The sequence below is a fragment of the Dermacentor andersoni genome, chromosome 4, assembly GCF_023375885.2.
Source record: "Dermacentor andersoni chromosome 4, qqDerAnde1_hic_scaffold, whole genome shotgun sequence".
NCBI classification, from domain to species: domain Eukaryota; kingdom Metazoa; phylum Arthropoda; class Arachnida; order Ixodida; family Ixodidae; genus Dermacentor; species Dermacentor andersoni.
Genome location: NC_092817.1, coordinates 29,021,226 through 29,042,086, shown reverse-complemented (window position 1 = coordinate 29,042,086; position 20,861 = coordinate 29,021,226).

Sequence of the window (20,861 nt, the reverse complement as noted above, 5' to 3'; positions counted from 1 at the left end):
TAAATTACTTGCGAAAAAAAAATGAACACTTACCGGGCTGAATGATAAAACAGCATCTTCTGCTTACACCGCTAAAGTAAAGCATGCTATCAAAACGATATGTCGTCCTCGCGGCATAGTAAGTGTCAGGATCAACCTCAGACCCTCCGAGCTATAGGTATCGTTCCTGCTACCATTGCCTGCGGACAAACGTATACACTAGGGAGAATATTCTTGCTCTTAAAGTACGAATAATGCAAACGCTGGGGCAGAAAACTAAACTAATCCAACCAAATGAAGCTTAAGCGTACGTCACTAATTTAATAAAGCACCTGCCCAAACAAAGTACACTGCGCGATTTGAAACGCCAGCAACATATTTAAAATTTATGAAAATTAAGCAATGGTCTACTTGCCGAGAATACAGAAGTCGACCCGAGTGAAGTGTTTCAAACAAAACCACCATATTTCCAGTCGCCTTTTTCCCAATGAGCAAGTTTCTTATCCATGTTGCTCCCCGTTGCGCATCGTCTGCTACTTTCAGGAAAAGATGAAATGATGAATTGCTGTCTATCGACCGTGATGACACGCCCATGATGGTACACAGCAAAATTCTTTCGACTTCCGTCTTTTTTTTTTTTGCTTTCTTTTTCGGGATTGTCCACGGTGGCATCACGACGATTTAACAACGTTGAAGCACTCGCTGTATAATGTGGGCACCTGCGGCTGAACCTATAGATCGGCTGGTTCCTGGGGCGGCCGCCGGGGCCAAGCATTTAGTTGGAATCGCGAATAGTTCCCGTTCCATCGCGCGAAATTTCTTGATTTATCTTTGCAAAAATTAAAGAATTAGGACGCCAAAGTTCAAGATGTATGCGGCTCACCAGCTTCAGCTACTCGTTTAAATTCTCACTGCACTCGCACAAACATGTAACGCGCTCCGAAAGCTCACAAGCCGAGCAGCTAGTTCGCGCGAACAAAGTTTGACCAGGAAATCCATCCTTCGCAAAATACGGCTCTGGAACGCGCACGCACCACGGCGCCCAAATAGTTGGCAAAATCACCTTCCTTTTGCTTTTTTCCCCTTTCTTTCTTACAGCGAAATTGTACACAACTTCACTAAATCGGCGAGGATATTATATGGCTTTAACGACTTCAAGCAATTTCCTGCGCTAAAGCTATATAGCGATTCCCAACTTTTGTGCATTTCCTTCGTTAAAAAAATCGCCAAGTTTCGTCTTTTGCTTGTATATCTTTTTCTTTCTTTAGCCGAAAAACTGGCAAACACGGCCCCAAATCTAAGAAGCTGTGCATTCACGCGCGATTAACCAAAGACTTGAAGGTGCCGTTCTCAGGGTGCCTGTTATAGCTTCAAGGCGAGCTACATCATGCGGGCAAAAGACGCCTCCAGCGACCGCCTTCCCGCAAGTCATCGGGCGCCCAGAGTTCGCGTAAGTGTACACAGTGACGAATTCTCGAGAGGGCGCGCAACACGTGCATACATGATTCGCAGCAAGAGCAGCAACAACCCGAAGGTCAACGAACAAGACAAGCGTAACCGCCGAGGACACACGCCGCCACTTAGGACGCCCGTCTTTATTTTCTCGCACCTCCGAGCGCGCCTCACCGACTGCGATAAGCGCGCGGCCAGACTTGTAATCTGCTCCCAATCACTCGTAATTTTCGGCTGCTGCAGAGCGCATTGCAATTGCACACGCCGCCGGGAATCGCAGTCCACGTGGACGCTAAGTGGCTGTATACAAATAGCAGCAGCAGCAACACACGCAGAAACAGCAGCCCGACGGAGACTCACGAAATCTCTTTGCAAGCAGCGTCGGCGCGGGCCCATCTGCAGGCCACAAAGGGACCCGGCCGCCCTGCTGCAGGCATCAGGGCTATTTATAACGCGCGGTACGTGACATATAAATTAAACGCCGCAAGAAGATGTGTCTATCTGAATGGCGCGGCTGCAGGGCTCCCTAAGTGCAACGAGCCGTTGCGATAAATAAGTTATTCGTCCAAATCAGCATTCGAACGGCATCTTTCTCATCTCTTTTTTGTTTCCCGACTTTGGAAGAATCGTTTTTGCTCGACCGAGCCGCTGAAATCCGAACGCGCGCGCGTGTTGTACGTGCCAGCGCGGGGGGACATTTGTATTCCCAAGACTAATGCCGGCCTCGAGAAACAGTACGCACAGCCTATCATACTATATGTGCCGAGTGCTAACTGCCGTCACCCCGTCGTTGCGGAAAACGCCGCGCGCCTCTTTGTCGGTGAAGTTTTGCTTGTTCCTTTCGCGGAAGAGTCTGTTTCAGCTTCGAAAGGCAGGCTAACCTGTTCCTCTTATCCGGTGACAAATGGCGCGCCATTTTAGCAGGGGCACACCTTCGGAGCTGGAGCCGGATGCCGCGCGGGCAACGTTGACGCTGCATATGCGTGTACACGCTGCCTGCTTCCGGCAGCTTTGTCACGTGGGTTATCGCGTCACCGCAGAGACCTTGGCCGCGCATGGACCGAATTTCGGTCCGAGGATGATAGAACCCACAGCGATGCCAAGGCCCATAATCTTCGCCGCACGCGAGTTGGACCGAAAGCAGATCGCCTGTTAGCACCACCCTGCAGAACAATCCGTCCGTATGCGGGAACCAGCCGGCAACCCCCGGGAGTTTCTTTGTCGCTTTGCTGCCATCCACGTTGCTGATAAGGAGCGAACGCTAATGCCAGCTACGGAGAGTTCCGAACACATCACGTAGAGGGAAGTGCAGTACTTATCTGCGGAGTTTCCTCCGTAACATTACAGCAAGGCAACGATGGAAACGACAATCATTTCATTATTCGACTTGGCTCATGGCTTAGACAACGATGCAACTACAAATACCACCGACAGTTTCTTTCTTTCTCTAACAACCAAACTGCAACCTGGTGCTAAACGCCACCTTTCATGGTGAGTGAGTGAGTGAGTGAGTGAGTGAGTGAGTGAGTGAGTGAGTGAGTGAGTGAGTGAGTGAGTGAGTGAGTGAGTGAGTGATAAAAATTTTATTTCGGTTCAGAGAAGACGCAGGGGAGACCCCACGCCACTCATGTAGTCCCACGTATAGGGACCGAGAAGCCGAGCTTGACGGCCCGATCGTGGGCACTCTGGACGGCCAGGGTTTTGTCGTGGAATTCGGGGCTGCCCAAAAGCGCAGCCCACGTATCCTCGCTGAAGGCGGAGCCGATGGCTTCACACTCCCACAGCACATGGTCCAACGTTGCCGTTAGTTCACAGGCAGGACAGTCCCCACTGGGATACCTTTCAGTGTATATGGCGTGAATAATCGCAAGGTCAGGATACGCACGGGCTTGGAAAAGTCGAAGGGTCACCGCCCGCGCCCTGAATAAGGCAGGGTGCGAGTCTTTCATGGTGATTTACGTGCGAAATGCACACTTGAAATACCGCATGCCATCCAGAGTGGTTGGGAGATGAAGCAAAACATTTTATTGAGATCCACGCACTCACAACACTAAGAAATTGCTGCGCGGCAATTTTGCGTGTATTCGCACGCTTCTTTCACTCTCGGAAAAACACTTTTATGTAGCACATATTGAGCAACAGAAAGCTGTATCGGGAGTTTTTCATGTTGCTCTACAATGTTCTCATTGACACTTTTCACATAATTATAATATTTGAGAAGTTGATTAATTAATTATGGCTAATAATGCGATTAAGGGGAATGCAAAAAATAATCTGAGTATCTCCAAGCGACGGCAAACAACATTACCTTGATTCTGTCCAGCTACGTGGCATTTGCATGTTTTTAAATCTTGGCGCATAATAGTTGGGAGACTCTCTATAGCCACCATCCCACATGCTGACTAAAAAAAAAAAAAATGAACGAAACCTAATTACTTGTGCCTTTCCCAATAATCTGTCGACTATAGTTGCGGTCAGTATCTCTAGCCGACATGCATCACGCAGGCTACGTGAAGAGATAATCAGACGTATACTTTAGCAAGACGGCTACAGCTTCTTTAAAACTCCCTAAAAGGTGGCCACGCCCTGCCCTTTAAATTAAAACGGGAACTCACTCCTTGAGCGTTCTCTTTCCTCGCAGCCTAATTAATTAGGGCTAGTTAGGCGGGCAATGGCATTGAAACACAAAGTGCCCTCCGTGCCGACTAAGTGAGACGCACAGCGTTGCGTATGTGGGTCGCGCGCTGGATGCCGAGCCTGTATACATATACATTTAACGCATGTCTGACGGGGCGCCGCGGTGTGTCGCCGCCGTCTCGCCCGTGGGCACCGCATTGTGCTGCAGAGCAGCGCGTGCCCAGAAAACAGAACGCGAGGAGGACGCGTAGGTGGCGTACAGCACGAGCTGACCTACATCATGAGAAGAACCCTGCGGTGGGAAACAATGCCGCCTCGCTCCTTCCCTGCGCAGGGGGATGGACGGGGACGCTGACGTCTGCAGAAGCTGCCAGGTAGCTGACAGACGGGGCAGTTCTCTGAGCACAAAAGAGCATTTCTTCAACCGGCGGTATACCACCAAGGACACATAGGAGGACATTGACAGCGCTGGTGTGCAACGGCGACGTGATGTGCGGGCTACGTCCTCTCGTGCGTCCGTATACGTCTTAGTTCCGTTTACTAAGGCTGTGACGTCACAGCATACGGTCCTGTTTACGACGCTTTTGCAGCGCTAATGTAGAAGCTGCGTTCGATATTTACGTGCAGTGCGTCAAGCCCCAGGAGGAAAATTTGGTAGCAGGATCGACTTCGCTGTACAACTGTGAATGATGTGGGGGCAATAAAAGCGGTGCCCATTCCTCGTAAATGCAATGATCTCGTTCACTCTTCGTGTTCAATAAAAGAAAAGAAAGGGAAGAAAGAAAGAAGACAGAGGAGGAGCAGGAGGAGGGAAGGAAGGCGGAGGAAGAAGGAGCAAGCAATATTTATTGCAGCCATTCGCCATCCAGTTATTCTAGATGAACAGTGTCCCCCACAATGACGGCCAGAGAGAGTTAAGGGCGTTTCATGAACACAGGAGAGGTGTGCTAGCAGCTCATCCTATGAAGGCGATCACTTGACGATGACATTTCAAATGAAATCCAGCCGACCAGTCAACCCTACGCACAGTGTACGCATTCGTGCAACACACACCGAAAGCAAACGGGAAGAACCCGGTAGCAAAAACATGCAGATATAAGGGATTCCGTCCCTGTCATACGAGTCATGTGCGCTTGCTGTGCAGTACGCGATCTAAACTTGCACGAGCAAGTGGACTGATTCCCTGATCGAGATAAAATATGAAGTCGTAGCAACTGATGACGACTCTTCCAGAATGGTAAATTAAGCGAGTAATGTAAGGAATGCGCTACAGCAATAAGGCGGTGTAAATGCACGTAGCGTATTTGAAAAAAAAAAAAGAAAAACGTCAACCGTAAGAAAGCACATATTAAAGGAATTCTTTTCTCTGCAAAATTTCCGCAAAAGAGAAACAGCCACAAAAATCGCTGAGGGATCCACCAAAGCAAGCGAAGGCAAACGCGTCCTTCGAATGGAACTGAATAGACAAGAGCCAATCCAGCAGAAATCTGTAGTTCATCTAAGCATCCTGACACGTACTCCAACAGAAGCCAAAACGTGCGACGGACTATATATAGAGTGAATGGCGGCGTCAGGACTATGCATGGGCTCTGCGTGCGGAAACACACGCACTCCTAACAAGATCCATCGTTCGCCCTTTTTCCTAAGCGCATCTACACCACGTCCGCTGCAATACAGCGTACTGCTTGAACAGCAACGGTAGTTGTAAGAATCAACTTTGCATGGCAACCCGAGACTTGAGATAAGTGGTCGGCACGGCTGAATACATTGCTTATGGCCCAAGCGTATATAGTGTTATCCCAAGCTTTTTCGAGATAAGGCTCTCATTATTTATTCAGCAAAAGCCGGTCACATGTTGCAGATGCTGCTGGGCGCATGCTGCCGAATTGGGATGAAGGTCGCAAAGACGCAAAGACACGGCCAAGGCAGTGCCCGGAAGTGTGTAAAGGTTGGATCGCTGACAGGCCGTAATGAAGCAGCCAATCAGCAGAACCAAAGGGCACTAACAAGACAGGGGGGCCTTGAAGTCCACTCAACTGGGTCAGGAACGCAGCAGAACGGCTAAATGAGACCTTCCGGTCGCAGTTGGCGGCCATTTTAATGCCGAGACGCTGCTACGGGAGACCGGACGTTGCAACACGACAACTGTCGAGCGTTGATTGTCAGAAGAGTGCCGGAAAATGCCTAGTCACGGTTAGTTGATAATACTATCTCGCCGGCATACATACGCCGGGCCGCGACACGCGAAATGTCGAGGCCATTCGTAAAACCAAGCAGCAGCGGCAGAAGAAAATAATGAAAGTGCACACCGCTCACTGGGAGGCCATACTACTCCGTCGCATCCATCAGAGCGGCTACTTCTAATGAAGGCAACGACGCCATAGAATTCGGCCTCGGCGATCACTAAGGGAACCGCCACGCGACGCCGATGAGGATGTATCGGCAGCGTTTGCGCAGACTCGGTCATAGCCGACGTAAATAACGAAGGGCAATAAATGTGGGGAAGGAAGCCGCGTGTGTTCGCGGTGCCAGGAATGACACTACAAAGGTCGCCGCTCGTCGTAGAAAAACAATTAGGCGACGGAGGAAAAGCTATTTGTGCGGACCTGAGGAAGGGCCTGCGAGTATACCGACGCCCCTTCGGCCATACATAAGTGACGGGAAAGTCTGTGCAAAAGGGAACACATTTAACACCGACAGCCTCTTTCTTCCACACATTTTTTTATTCTCGCTCTTATAGACAACCTTGTTCCACGGTAAACATGTTCCGACATGCTACGTATGCTGTCAGTAAAGCTTTTAATTGAAGACTTTTGGATAAGTGCGGTGATGACTGGTACACAGATGACTAGCACTACGATGATGCTTGAAATGCCTTTTGAGGGTCTGTCAACTCTGTCGCTGCGTTTAATTTCGAACTCGTGAAAGCATTCAGAGACGAGTGGCAGCAAAAATACTGGAGCCATCACGATGTAGCGCTTCGGTTCCTTCTTTCTTCCTAGTGCTATAGATTGAAGACTATTTCAATGTCTAAAGGGATCATTAACTTCTAAGCCTGCGTAAATATCATTCACCGCACAAAACTTTTTCACAGTCTTCGTAAGGGGCCTTACCTTCATGACCTGCATGCTAACCTTGATAATAATCTTCAAACTGGTGGCATGCCTCTGATTAGAGGACTCTAAAGCGCTTGATACAGTGCCTCATCACTATTTACTACTGAAATTGTTTGGAGTTCAACTTAGGTACTACCATAGCAAAGTGGACAGAAGGAGTCATAACAAATCGTTCCTGGATATTTTTTTTTTTTTTTTTTTGTCACGAGCCATCTTTCCAATCCTCTTCCTGTTACTTCTGGCGTCCTTCGGAGGTCTGTCTTGGGACCGCTTCTCTTCCTAAAGTACACTACCCATCTGCTGCTACATCTATCATGTCTTATTCACATGTTCGCTGACGACTGCGTGATTGACCATGCCGTCATTAACTTATCTGCCAAACATCATACTTATAACGTACGAGACTGGTTCAAGCGATGGCAAATGACTTTGAGCCCCAAGAAAGGCAAACTCGTTTCCTTTTCCCGCCGTCGTACCCCCCCCCCCCCCCATCTATCTCTTTGCTTACGGTGCTAAAGTATAAGTATGTGGGCACAAAGCCGTCCTACAACTTTTCCTGTAACATGGCTGCGACTAACGTAATTCCGTCAGCAAATAAAACCTTTGGATTCATGAAACGGCATCATGCTCCGCAATCCATCAAATTACTCGTGTACAAAAAAACAAAAAAAAAAAAGAATTACAGTCACTTTAGCATACGTCAAAGAGGGTGAAGACGAAAGCCTGCGCGCTCAGGAGACATTCATTAAATTACTTGGTATTCTCAGTCGAATGCGTTTTTACTTCTTATTACTTGCTTTCTCCCGCCAAAGGTCGCGGGTTTGAGTGCCCTAATTGATGCTACCTTAATTAACTGTGCCTCAATTAACTTTGTCTTAATTAACAACAAATACCGTGGGTTCGACTCCCACCAATGGTCGTGGGTCATCATCATCATCATCAGCCTGGTTACGCCCACTGCAGGGCAAAGGCCTCTCCCATACTTCTCTAACTGCCCCGGTCATGTACTAATTGTGGCCATGTTGACCCTCCAAACTTCCTAATCTCATCTGCCCACCTAACTTTCTGTCGCCCCCTGCTACGCTTCCCTTCCCTCGGAATCCAGTCCGTAACCCTTAATGACCATCGGTTATCTTCCCTCCTCATTACATGTCCTGCCCATGCCCATTTCTTTTTCTTGATTTCAACTAAGATGTCATTAACGCGCGTTTGTTCCCTCACCCAATCTGCTCTTTTCTTATCCCTTAATGTTACACCTATCATTCTTCTTTCCATAGCTCGTTGCGTCGTCCTCAATTTAAGTAGAACCCTTTTCGTAAGCCTCCAGGTTTCTGCCCCGTACGTGAGTACTGGTAAGACACAGCTGTTATAAACTTTTCTCTTGAGGGATAATGGCAACCTGCTGTTCATGATCTCAGAATGCCTGCCAAACGCACCCCAGCCCATTCTTATTCTTCTGATTATTTCACTCTCATGATCCGGATCAGCAGTCACTACCTGTCCTAAGTAGATGTATTCCCTTACCACTTCCAGTGCCTCGCTACCTATCGTAAACTGCTGTTCCCTTCCGAGACTGTTAAACATTACTTTAGTTTTCTGCGGATTAATTTTTAGTCCCACCCTTCTGCTCTGCCTCTCCAGGTCAGTGAGCATGCATTGCAGTTGGTCCCCTGAGTTACTAAGCAAGGCAATATCATCAGCGAAGCGCAAGTTACTAAGGTATTCTCCATTTACTCTTATCCCCAATTCTTCCCAATCCAGGTCTCTGAATACCTCCTGTAAACATGCTGTGAATAGCATTGGAGAGATCGTATCTCCCTGCCTGACGCCTTTCTTTATAGGGATTTTGTTGCTTTCTTTATGGAGGACTACAGTGGCTGTGGAGCCACTATAGATATTTTTCAGTATTTTTACGTACGGTTCGTCTACACCCTGATTCCGCAATGCCTCCATGACTGCTGAGGTTTCGACTGAATCAAACGCTTTCTCATAATCAATGAAAGCTATATATAATGGTTGGTTATATTCCGCACATTTTTCTATCACCTGATTGATAGTGTGAATATGATCTATTGTTGAGTAGCCTTTACGGAATCCTGCCTGGTCCTTTGGTTGACGGAAGTCTAAGGTGTTCCTGATTCTATTTGCAATTACCTTAGTAAATACTTTGTAGGCAACGGACAGTAAGCTGATCGGTCTATAGTTTTTCAAGTCTTTGGCGTCCCCTTTCTTATGGATTAGGATTATGTTAGCGTTCTTCCAAGATTCCGGTACGCTCGAGGTCATGAGGCATTGTGTATACAGGGTGGCCAGTTTTTCTAGAACAATCTGCCCACCGTCCTTCAACAAATCTGCTGTTACCTGATCCTCCCCAGCTGCCTTCCCCCTTTGCGTAGCTCCCAAGGCTTTCCTTACTTCTTCCGGCGTTACTTGTGGGATTTCGAATTCCTCTAGACTATTCTCTCTTCCATTATCATCGTGGGTTCCACTCGTACTGTATAAATCTCTATAGAACTCCTCAGCCACTTGAACTATCTCATCCATATTAGTAATGATATTGCCGGCTTTGTCTCTTAACGCATACATCTGATTCTTGCCAATTCCTAGTTTCTTCTTCTCTGATTTTAGGCTTCCTCCGTTCCTGAGAGCTTGTTCAATTCTATCCATACTATACTTCCTTATGTCAGCTGTCTTACGCTTGTTGATTAACTTCGAAAGTTCTGCCAGTTCTATTCTAGCTGTAGGGTTAGAGGCTTTCATACATTGGCGTTTCTTGATGAGATCTTTCGTCTCCTGCGATAGCTTACTGGTATCCTGTCTAACAGAGTTACCGCCGACTTCTATTGCACACTCCTTAATGATGCCCACAAGATTGTCGTTCATTGCTTCAACACTAAGGTCCTCTTCCTGAGTTAAAGCCGAATACCTGTTCTCTAGCTTGATCTGGAATTCCTCTATTTTCCCTCTTACCGCTAACTCATTGATCGGCTTCTTATGTACCAGTTTCTTCCGTTCCCTCCTCAAGTCTAGGCTAATTCGAGTTCTTACCATCCTGTGGTCACTGCAGCGCACCTTACCGAGCACGTCCACATCTTGTATGATGCCAGGGTTAGCGCAGAGTATGAAGTCTATTTCATTTCTAGTCTCGCCGTTGGGGCTCCTCCACGTCCACTTTCGGCTATCCCGCTTGCGGAAGAAGGTATTCATTATCCGCATATTATTCTGTTCCGCAAACTCTACTAATAACTCTCCCCTGCTATTCCTAGTGCCTATGCCGTATTCCCCCACTGCCTTGTCTCCAGCCTGCTTCTTGCCTACCTTGGCATTGAAATCGCCCATCAGTATAGTGTATTTTGTTTTCACTCTACCGATCGCCGATTCCACGTCTTCATAGAAGCTTTCGACTTCCTGGTCATCATGACTGGATGTAGGAGCGTAGACCTGTACAACCTTCATTTTGTACCTCTTATTAAGTTTCAGAACAAGACATGCCACCCTCTCGTTAATGCTATAGAATTCCTGTATGTTACCAGCTATATTCTTATTAATCAGGAATCCGACTCCTAGTTCTCGTCTCTCCGCTAAGCCCCGGTAGCACAGGACGTGCCCGCTTCTGAGCACTGTATATGCTTCTTTTGGCCTCCTAACTTCACTGAGCCCTATTATATCCCATTTACTGCCCTCTAATTCTTCCAATAGCACTGCTAGACTCGCCTCACTAGATAACGTTCTAGCGTTAAACGTTGCCAGGTTCATATTCCAATGGCAATCAAACCCCGGCCCCCTCAGTCCCCAGCAGCTGCGAAGCAACTGACCACGGCGGCGGTCAGACCTGCGACGCTGCAGAGGGTGCTAAGAATCCCTGGCTCCGGTCGTGGGTACGCATGCCTTAATTAACTCTATATTAATTAACTGCGCCTTACTTCGCCTTAACACCAAAGGTCGTGGGTTCGACTTCCACATAAGCTCGAGGGTTCGACTCCCTCCGAAGGTCGGATGTTCGAGTGCCTAAATTAACTCTGCCTTAATTCACTTTACCTTTTTTGGCATTATGAGCGGCATCCGAGCCAGCTGTGGAAGAAGGCGACCACGACGAACGCGCAAGCAGTGGCACGAGCGCGTGTTTGCGCGAGGCGAGCTCACACGACTTTCTGTAGCGCACGTCGCGTTTTGCAGACTATCGGGGTATGAGCCATTTAAGGCTTTCGCCTTAATAATTTGTCAAACCTCAACTCGATGCGCCCTGCTGCTACCTAGAACCCGCACTATAAACATATATCAATGCACTTGAATGGGTCCAGAATCGTGCGACTAAGTTCATCTAATCTTCGTATTCGTATGACATTTGCATGGGCTCGAATATTGAAATGGGCTCGACAGTTCTTGTTTTTCCTCTTGGCATTGCGCTCTCCCTTATTAAAGAATTATTTTACAGCCGCTTAATAACCTGCCTTACATCATGCCGCCTTCACGCATATCCAAGCGCACTAGCCACTGACAGCAAGTTGTTCGTCCTCGCACCCGAACCGTCTCGTTTCAAGCTTCGTTTTCTTTTTTTATTCGGCCAGCTAAAGCCCATGGAGCGACCTTCACTGCGATGTTGGCGCCGTCACACGCCATTACGCATTTATGGAAGCTGTTACCACTGGTATTTTACCTTAATCACCTTAATCACCTGTTTTCTTTGCCCTATGCATGTGCTAACCACCGCTTACGTAATACCGCGAGCGGTATCTTCACGGTAATAAAGCGAAGTAAAGTCAATGTTTTTTTGCTCTCAGTACACAACCCAACAGTGAGTGAATATTTATGTAACTTTGAAAAACACGTAGCATCCAGTTCTACGTAAAGCCTGGACGAGTGTTCAGACGAAAATAGTATGCAAAAAGAATATCTAGCACTGCATTATTTAGGGTGCGCACAAAAGCTACGAGCGGGAAAGGCATTCTCAGATCACTACGTAATTCGACTGTATCAAGCTATAGACCAACAGCGATTCGAATGTGTGCCGGTCGCGGAGTGTCATTGGATATTTATGAAGTGAATTAATTAGCGTAAGAGCCCTAACGTGAATGGCTCAAAAGGAAAACAAGAAAAAACCTGAAGAAAGTGCGTGCAAATATCTCAGCAGCTTCGCGAGGCATGAGATGAATTCCTAACTAGAAAGGAATGCAAGGGCCAAAATTTCACGTAGTTGCACTAATTCAAAAGTGCAGCAAAACTGTCAGGACGCTGAAAACCTGCCTCTGGCACATTTTTTTTTTTTAGCTTTTCTTACTGATTCATGCGAATGCCAATGATGAATAAGTTCTGGTACACATCTTGACTTGAAGTTCGTGAGAGAGTGAGCAAGGAAACACCATTTCGTTAAAAGGTAAACCAGCTGATTATTCTGGCAATCATAATGATTACAGAAAGAAAATTTCGTGCACAAATATCACGAATCCATGGGCGCAGTTTTAGAACAGTGCTCTAAAGTGTCATTACGGTACACCTTCGATGCCGCCATGGTTATGTATAACAAAGAAAAGAGGAACTGCTAGTTGAGTAGTTTCCACAGCGCTGGACAAGATTCGCCGCAGTCGGTCTTCTCTGCAACCTGCTTTCACAGAATAGAAAACAAAAGGAAAGGAAAGAAAAGCCAACCTGCCGTTCATAACACACTCCATCCCCAACGTTCCAGCTGCCCGATACTGGTTATCATCAGAGCATAGTTGATTCTGGTACAGCAAGAAGGAATGTTATTTTTTACTCGCCGGTGCATGTGCGGAATACGGTGACAGCTAAAATGGCGTATTCACACAAAATTTGTCAGCCGTGTAGTGGAATATACACGACAGGAAAAGCGAAACAGGCACTGAAATCACACGCTGCAAAATGAGGAATCTATCGCGATGCCGAGAGAGAGAGAGAGAGAGAGAGAGAGAGAGGAGGGGAGCAACGCGCCCTGTGAGAGCGTCGGTTTTCGCGCCAACAAAAGCGCGCTCGTACACAGCGCAGCTGACACCTGTGCTCACGAAATCACGTGCAAAGGTTCGTCGACTGACGTGTCGTGCGAAATGCTGAAAGAAATCCCATGACTGCGTCGCACGTGCAAACGTCGCTTCCAACGACCCTTCTCACGTCGTCTGCGAAAACGTAGCGCAGAGTCATTCCGGAAAACGACGCTGAGCTGTTCGAGTCACATGCCCCCGATCGAGCTATGGAGGCCTCCCGCGCATAACCCGGCAGGAATGCACGCACTTTATCGGTGCCTTGTGAGCGCGTAAAAGGCCGTCGTAAACAAGCTGAACTTCCAGGCGCGAGATGAATAAAGATAGGGCGAGTTGGCAAAGCGACTTACCGCCTCATTTTGCGGAGTATTTCTGTTCTGTATCTCACCTGCGAAAGTCGGTCCAGCTGCTACGCGCGAAATAACGCTCAGGGAGAAATGGTCTGCAAAGCTACCTGCTCTTAAGTTGCAACTCGAGAGCAGAGAACATCGATGGGGTCGTTTTCGAATTATGGCGTTGATATTAGTGCGGAGGAAAAAAGTGCTCTTTGTTCTATGCGAGCAACCTTTCCCCCCGTGGATGCTTCCTATAGTCTCGCATAGCCTCTATTTGTCTTGTCTATTCGCTTGCCCAAAGAGATGAAATAGCTGAAAGATGAAATAGATGAATGGGTTCTGTTACAATACTACTATCATCGAGGATGGTGTCTACTACTTCGAGACGCCGTTGCAGGTGGGCGTGATTTGGGCATTGCATATTCGCTTAAGGACTCGCCTGCTCGAGGTACATTCTGCGCCCACAAAGTTTTCACGTTCAGTAAAACTGGAATTGCATCCATTACACCTGGACTGACTGCCGCGCAGTTTAACAAGCGCATAAGCTAACACAGGAAACAGAGCCGTACGCCGTAAAAGTCGGGGCTGAGGTTCTCCCATTTAGCGGCGAAAACGACGCCCCACATCCGGCTCTAAACAGTCAGCAGGTGCTGCGTGGTCTGGCATGTGTGCACCGGTACATGGCAGTCCCAAAGGGAGACAAGGAGCGGGAAATTCTCCACTTCCCGCTTACTCGTTTCATGCTATCAATTAAGAACCCATTAAATGCGGCTTAAATTTAGTGTATTTTTTCCCTTCTCTGTTCTTGCTTTTGTTGTGTTGTAAAATATGTGGCTCATTTCGAGTTGAGAAATATCCTCTCTTACGGCAAGGTCGGCAGCTTTAAGCTGGCAAGCTAGTGATGTGCGTTATATTGCGGTGAAATTTATTTATGTTAGCTACCTGCATTAAAAGAAAGCTTCTCACTGACCTGCATTTGTTCCGCAAAATTGTTTAGGGCCGTACACAACAACAGCGTGTATGCACCGCCTCGTTGTAATAGTCCTTATCACAGGTACGTGTATTCCAGCAGACGCTGCAGATATACTAAGAATGAGAACCGGGGAACTGCAGCTTTGGTACATTTTGAGGTAGGCAGTTTCGTTAACAATTACTTCGGAAGAGACGCGCATTGTTGTTTACGATAAATGTGTCCCGTTCTCGTACATAAGCCATAATACTAGAATCATCACTCGCCCCTGCAATAAACACTGTTTTCGGAGAAAAAGAGGTGTGTGTGTGTGTGCGTGTGCGTGTGCGTGTGTGTGTGTGTGTGTGTGTGTGTGTGTGTGTGTGTGTGTGTGTGTGTGTGTGTGTGTGTGTGTGTGTGTGTGTTTAGGGTAGGGGGACGGGGAAAGATTGACTAGGTCGAAGTGACAAATGACAAAAGTTCGCGAGCACAGTGCAAGGAAATGCACTGTGCGAGCCAATACAACCGAGATTATGCATGAATGCTCCACAGCGGCGTTAAATTGTTTTTGTTTTTTATTATTGTATTATTACCGTAGCAATTATATTAACGCTCGAGGGGCGTTCGCGCCATCGGCGCCTCCGTTGTCGTATTGTCAAGCTATCGAAGGCGCACGGGCACAGTCCGCGCGTGGAGGTTATGAAGGTCTTCAGAGACGCGCAGTGAATTTTGCTGCAAGAGCGAGGAAGCCAATTAGTGGACGCACGTTCTTTCAAACGGAGTCTGCAGCGGAGACGTGGGCAGCGTTCTGCCTCCCACTGTTGGCACGGGCGTTGTGCGCGCAAACACTACATGCGTTCCTGCTGAGCTGCATGCAGTGTGCATACCGCACCATGGTGCACTATATAGGGGCCTGAGCAGAACGGACAGTGTACACTTCCACGGCCGCGCTCGAACGCGCGCGGCTGCGTTCCGGTGGGGCCGAGACACTTCTAGCTACAAACGCGGACAGTTCTGCTGGTAGTTCTCATTCGGTCTCATCTCGTGCACTATTGAGGTACGAGGCCTGCACCACCGGTGGCGTTGCTCCTCATCCAACCATCGTTGTGAGACGCCTGGTAGCTGCCAAGACGCTGTTTCTGCTACAGAACAGCAGTTACCTCGCGTGCTGTGTCGCGCCAACATGTCGCCCCGCGTGTTCTTCGAACGCCGTATTAGGAACGGCGTTCGAATAAAGGTATATAGACAGAGGTATAAAGGTGCACAACACTGAAACTTTATACATCTTTCAATGCAGTTCGGCAGTTTCGCCCTTTGGGCGAAACTGCCGTTGGAGAGAGAGAGAAAGAGAGAGAGAGATGCAATTGAGAAAAAGGCAGGTAGGTTAACCCGAGTTCAAACCTCCTGTTTGCTACCCTGCACTATGGGAAGGTAAAGGGGAAGTAAAGACGGAAAGAAGCGCGGTAACAAAAATAAAAGCGTGAAAAAAATGAAAAGGGACGGAATGGGATCATTATAGCCTTTCTAATAGGCCACTGCCACGTAAAAAGGTCAACAATTTCTTGACCGACTTTCGGTACGACGACAGTCCATGTCGGCATTCTCGTATATATCAGGCGGGTGAGGCCTGATTGATCCCTGTGGTGTAATGGCGGCGCGGCGGCATGGAAGTCAACGATGAAAGGCAAATCGAATGGAGACATAGAAGTGGCTCTCCCAATGAAAATTATCTTGGCTTTAAGGAATTAAAACTAACGTTCATGAAAACTGCGCGAGCACGCCGTCATAGTACAGTGCTGACGTGCATTGAAACTTGAATATGAAAAGTGTTGTGAGGCCGCCTTTCAAATTTAAAGCGCTGGGCTCAACAGCTGGTCGTAATATAAACGGTTAAAATATGTTAATATGTCAGCACATCACGCTTCAGCAAGTTTTTCACAGCAATAATATTTCTGGGTGCATTTCATGACTGTGGCCCTTCGTGGAGGAGGAGGAGGAGAAGGAGGAATGAACTTTATTGTACTACAGTAGATTTATGAGACCTTGGCCTCTCTACTTATAGATGACGGCCTCGAGCCCTTGGGCCCTAGCGGAATATCTTCGGCCTGCTGGATTGCAGAGCTGAGCAACGCAGCCTCCCACGGAGGGCGGCGGGCGATGTCTCGGAAATTCGGAATGCTGCAGTGCTTCCTCTAGTGACTCGAAGTCATCTTCGTGATACTGCGTTATGTGTGATTTTTATTTGACGGGCGGGCTTTGTCCAAAGCAAATAATCGCGAACAAACTAAAGAAAAAAGAAATCTGAAAACTTCAATGCGCGATACGGAAAACTGCAAACCCCAGAGCTCGTCCATCTTGAAGCGACGAAGCTCAAGAATGGCCGTCAGCAACTTTGCCACCTACATTTTCACCTCCCTGGGCACTCAGCTCCTGTGAGGCTGCTTATTCCTCTCCTCAAGCTTCAGTAGGCAACGCGAATGAAAGAGAAAAGACGGCAGACATTCCAGCGTTCGCCAGCCACGAATTCGTCGCCCGCGAGAAGAGCAATAGGAGCGCCGTCAATTAGCGTCCCCACTTGGTGCCATCATTTCTCCGCGTCGAGCTCATCCATCACGCGATTCGGCCCGTGCGGCATGCTGCATAGACCGCATAGCGCGCCCTGCCAGCTCAATCGCGGCCAATAAGCGCGCGCTACCACGCTGAGCCGCACAGGCGCGCTCTTCTCGCTGCCAGCACCACGAACGCGCTTACCTCCAAGGCTAGCCCACCAACTCCCCTACCCCCCCCCCCCCCCCCCCTTCTCGGCTAGCCTGGTTGTGGTGCATTGCGGGTATGCGCTCTTGCGCTGCATTTCACTATACTGCATTCCTTTGCCTGGCAGTACGCGCCTCGTTGCGCTTTTTCTTTTCTTCAATAGAAATGGCTCCACAAGGAATTTGCGCCACGACAAGGTGGCACCGGCAATTCCTTGCCACGTGAGTAAGACGGAAATACATCCCAAATCACCACAGGACATCACAGAGTCAAAGAAAATTCATCATAAAATTATAAAATCCGGCAGAGACACTCAAAACTGGTTACGAGTGGGAACGCGAAAGCATTATACCATTTTTCCGCCTCGGAACGTCATGAACGCGCTCGTTTTATACACTCACTAGGTGGCGCCGCCTCCTCCACATTGGCTGCGCCGTCACGTGCCCCATGACGCACGCAGTACGCCACAGGTTTAGTCAGCTAGATGGCTGCGACGTGACGTGTGCAATGACGCACGCACGAGGCACACCTTTAGATCAGCCAGAACCGTGGAGCCGCCGTGGCATCGGGGAAGCGTGCTCGTCTCGCACCCCGGAGGCCTGGCTTCAATACCCACCCAGACCGAAATGCACCAAATTTTCTTTTCAAATCAATTAATTTACTTTAATTTACTTGGTTCGCGTCCCCTCATATGTTGTTTTCCCGCATAGCTCCCGTCTCCTGTAATCCGGCTTCGCCGCGTGGCTTTACGGCAGCGGTCGGTATGCTTGCAGGGTAGCACGAGGGATGGCGCGAGTGTGGCTCTGCTAACGCCACCTAACGGCGGGGTTACTTGGGCGCAAAAAGGAGAAGGCTCTTCCTCTTTGGCTCTGGATAGGAAAGCGGCGCGGACGTTCCGCGCTTGCGCCGATCCATGCTCCTGCGAGACCCGTCTCGCGAGGCCTATACCGGAAGGGACGAATACGATCGTTCGAACGCGCCACCGTTCGCGTGACCGTACGCGCGAACGACTAGGCGTTGGTGTCCAGCATGGGGCGAACATATTCACTCGCTATCGGGACGCGGTGAGTCGGACTTCCTCGATTTGGCGGCCACCCATCGGCATGTTTTGTGGATAGCAACTCGGCTAGCAAGCATCGGCCTATGAAAGGTGCAATAAATAAATGCCCTTGTGATTGTTTGCACTACTGTGTTGTCGTTCCTTTGTCCCAAGAGCACGGGTGAGAACCCCACAATATATATAAATATATATATATATATATATATATATATATATATATATATATATATATATATATATATATATATATATATATATATATATATATAAGACCGTGGTTATACAATTCTGATTATTCCAGCGGCAAAGATAAGACGACGGGCAATGCAATGAGACTGGATCATTCACATTTCTCCCCTCACCTCCAGTTCTACTGCTTAGTATGCGTGGTTACCGCTAGATTCATCACATATCAGGGAAGAACATTGATGATTCAGTAGATACCATCAGACGCTGGCGTCTGAAGAAACGAGGCGGCCAATGTTCTGGCTACTTCAGCACACAACCATAACCTGACACTTAATTCGCTGACGACACCTTATGAAATTTCGATAACGCTTGACTGCTTTTCCGCCGACCTACAACACTCAAATCCGGATGAAAGTCAAGAAACAATACTCTGCAACAATCTCTGGCCGTACTTTTAAAAAATTAAATTATGGGGTTTTACGTGCCAAAACCACTTTCTGATAATGAGGCACGCCGTAGTGGAGGACTCCGGAAATTTCGACCAGCTGGGGATCTTTAATGTGCACCTAAATCTAAGTACACGGGTGTTTTCGCATTTCACCCCCATCGAAATGCGGCCGCCATGGCCGGGATTCGATCCCGCGACCTCGTGCTCAGCAGCCCAACACCATAGCCACTGAGCAACCACGGCGGGTGTACTTTAATCCACCGCACATTTTTCTCAAATTAAGTATCAGGCGCATTAGGGCATGACCGCCTTCATCAGAAAGTTAGTGAGCTGATCCTTTCGGTGCCCTGCTTATGGAAAGTATAGCGAAACGCTTGCGCACTTGCTTTTAGAATACCCAACTTTAGACATCTGTCGCTCTGTGCTGCCGAGCAAGTTCCAGCAGGTTGATCTTCCTAAAACAGCTCTCAACGACCTTCTATTTTCGAAAGGGCGAGTTTCCATTCGATACGAGGTTCACAAAGCTGGACTGTAATTCGTCTACTACGGGACTCGCGACCCTCGTCTGTATTGCTCGTACTCTGTGTGTGACGTGATGCGTTGTGCTGTGCCTCTCTGTTAACTATCCCTTTCTTCCTCTCCTGCTCAAGCGAGTGGACGTGGCGTGCCTTTCGGGAGAGAATTGCTACTCGATTTCTCTTTTTCTCTATGTATGTACGGAGTTTAAATACGTTTACATGATCACAATTTCATCATGATCAGACAGACCCGACCCGCCGCGATAGCCCACTGGCTATGACGTTGCGCTGCTATTAAGCTGGAGGTCACGGATTCGATCCCAGTCGCGGCAGCCGCATTCCCGTGAGGGTGGAGCCCAGAAGCAATCGCGTACCGTGCATTGGGCGCAGGTTAAAGAACACCAGGTGGTCAACGTTAATCCGGATCCCCCCAACACGGCGCGCCTCACACTCATGTCGGTGCTTCTGGCGCGTAAAACCCCAAAGTTTAATTAACAAGCAGACCCGGCTGTCCTTGTTTGAACGGTATTTCTGCCTCTTCGCTTCGTCCTCGCTATCCCGCGCCATTGACGTCATGTAAACGCAACGCTCTCGAGCCGGCAGCGGCCCCATGAACTGCAGTAAAGTATTCTGCGGAAATGCCGCCCCCGCTGTCTTCGCCTCGTTACCATCGTTTCTTACACGCGGCGAAGTTCGACAGATCCTTTGCGCGAGCATGTGCGCAGATTGCCGATTGTGCAAAAACGTGTGAAGGCGTGGCTCGAGAAGATCAGTAAATTAACACTGGGGGAAGGAGGCGACATCCCGTACAAAACCTAGTTCCGTCGACATCGTAATTAGTGCACTCGCGATCGGTAAGTGCAGAAGAGAGAAGAAAGGAATGGGGGGATACCCCTCCTCTGGGAGTCCGTCCCATTAATTTCAAGCACACGTTAATTAGGGGCAGTTCAGCTATAACCGTGCCTGTCAGCGTGCTGACAAAGCTGTGTGCATAGGCCGCTTTGCTGATGTGGATTGTGAAGCTGCGGCCGTGCAAATAAATTAGCGTATTACGGGATTTTTTTTTCTTTTTTTTTCCCCGTTGCACTTCACTTTCTTGTCTCTATGAGTGTGCAACGAGTATTGAACGCGCGGAAAACGAGATGGCTAAATTTGTTCCCAGTTGGAATAAAGCTCTCTGCCTTGCTTCTATAGGGCGCGCACCTTTGCTATACGCTTGCAGAACTTATAACGAGGAGGCGTGGAGTTCTGACAACGAATCAGGAGAGCGAAAAAAAAAAAAAGCATGCTTAACCTTGCGCTGATCAACTAAGTGGAGTAGCAAGTGTTTCTCGTTGTCAGCCTCTTACAATTTTGCCGTTCCGCCCTTCGTCCTTCTTTCTTTCTTTAATTGCTGGGAGTTCGTGATAGGCGCTGGCCCAACGTATACCT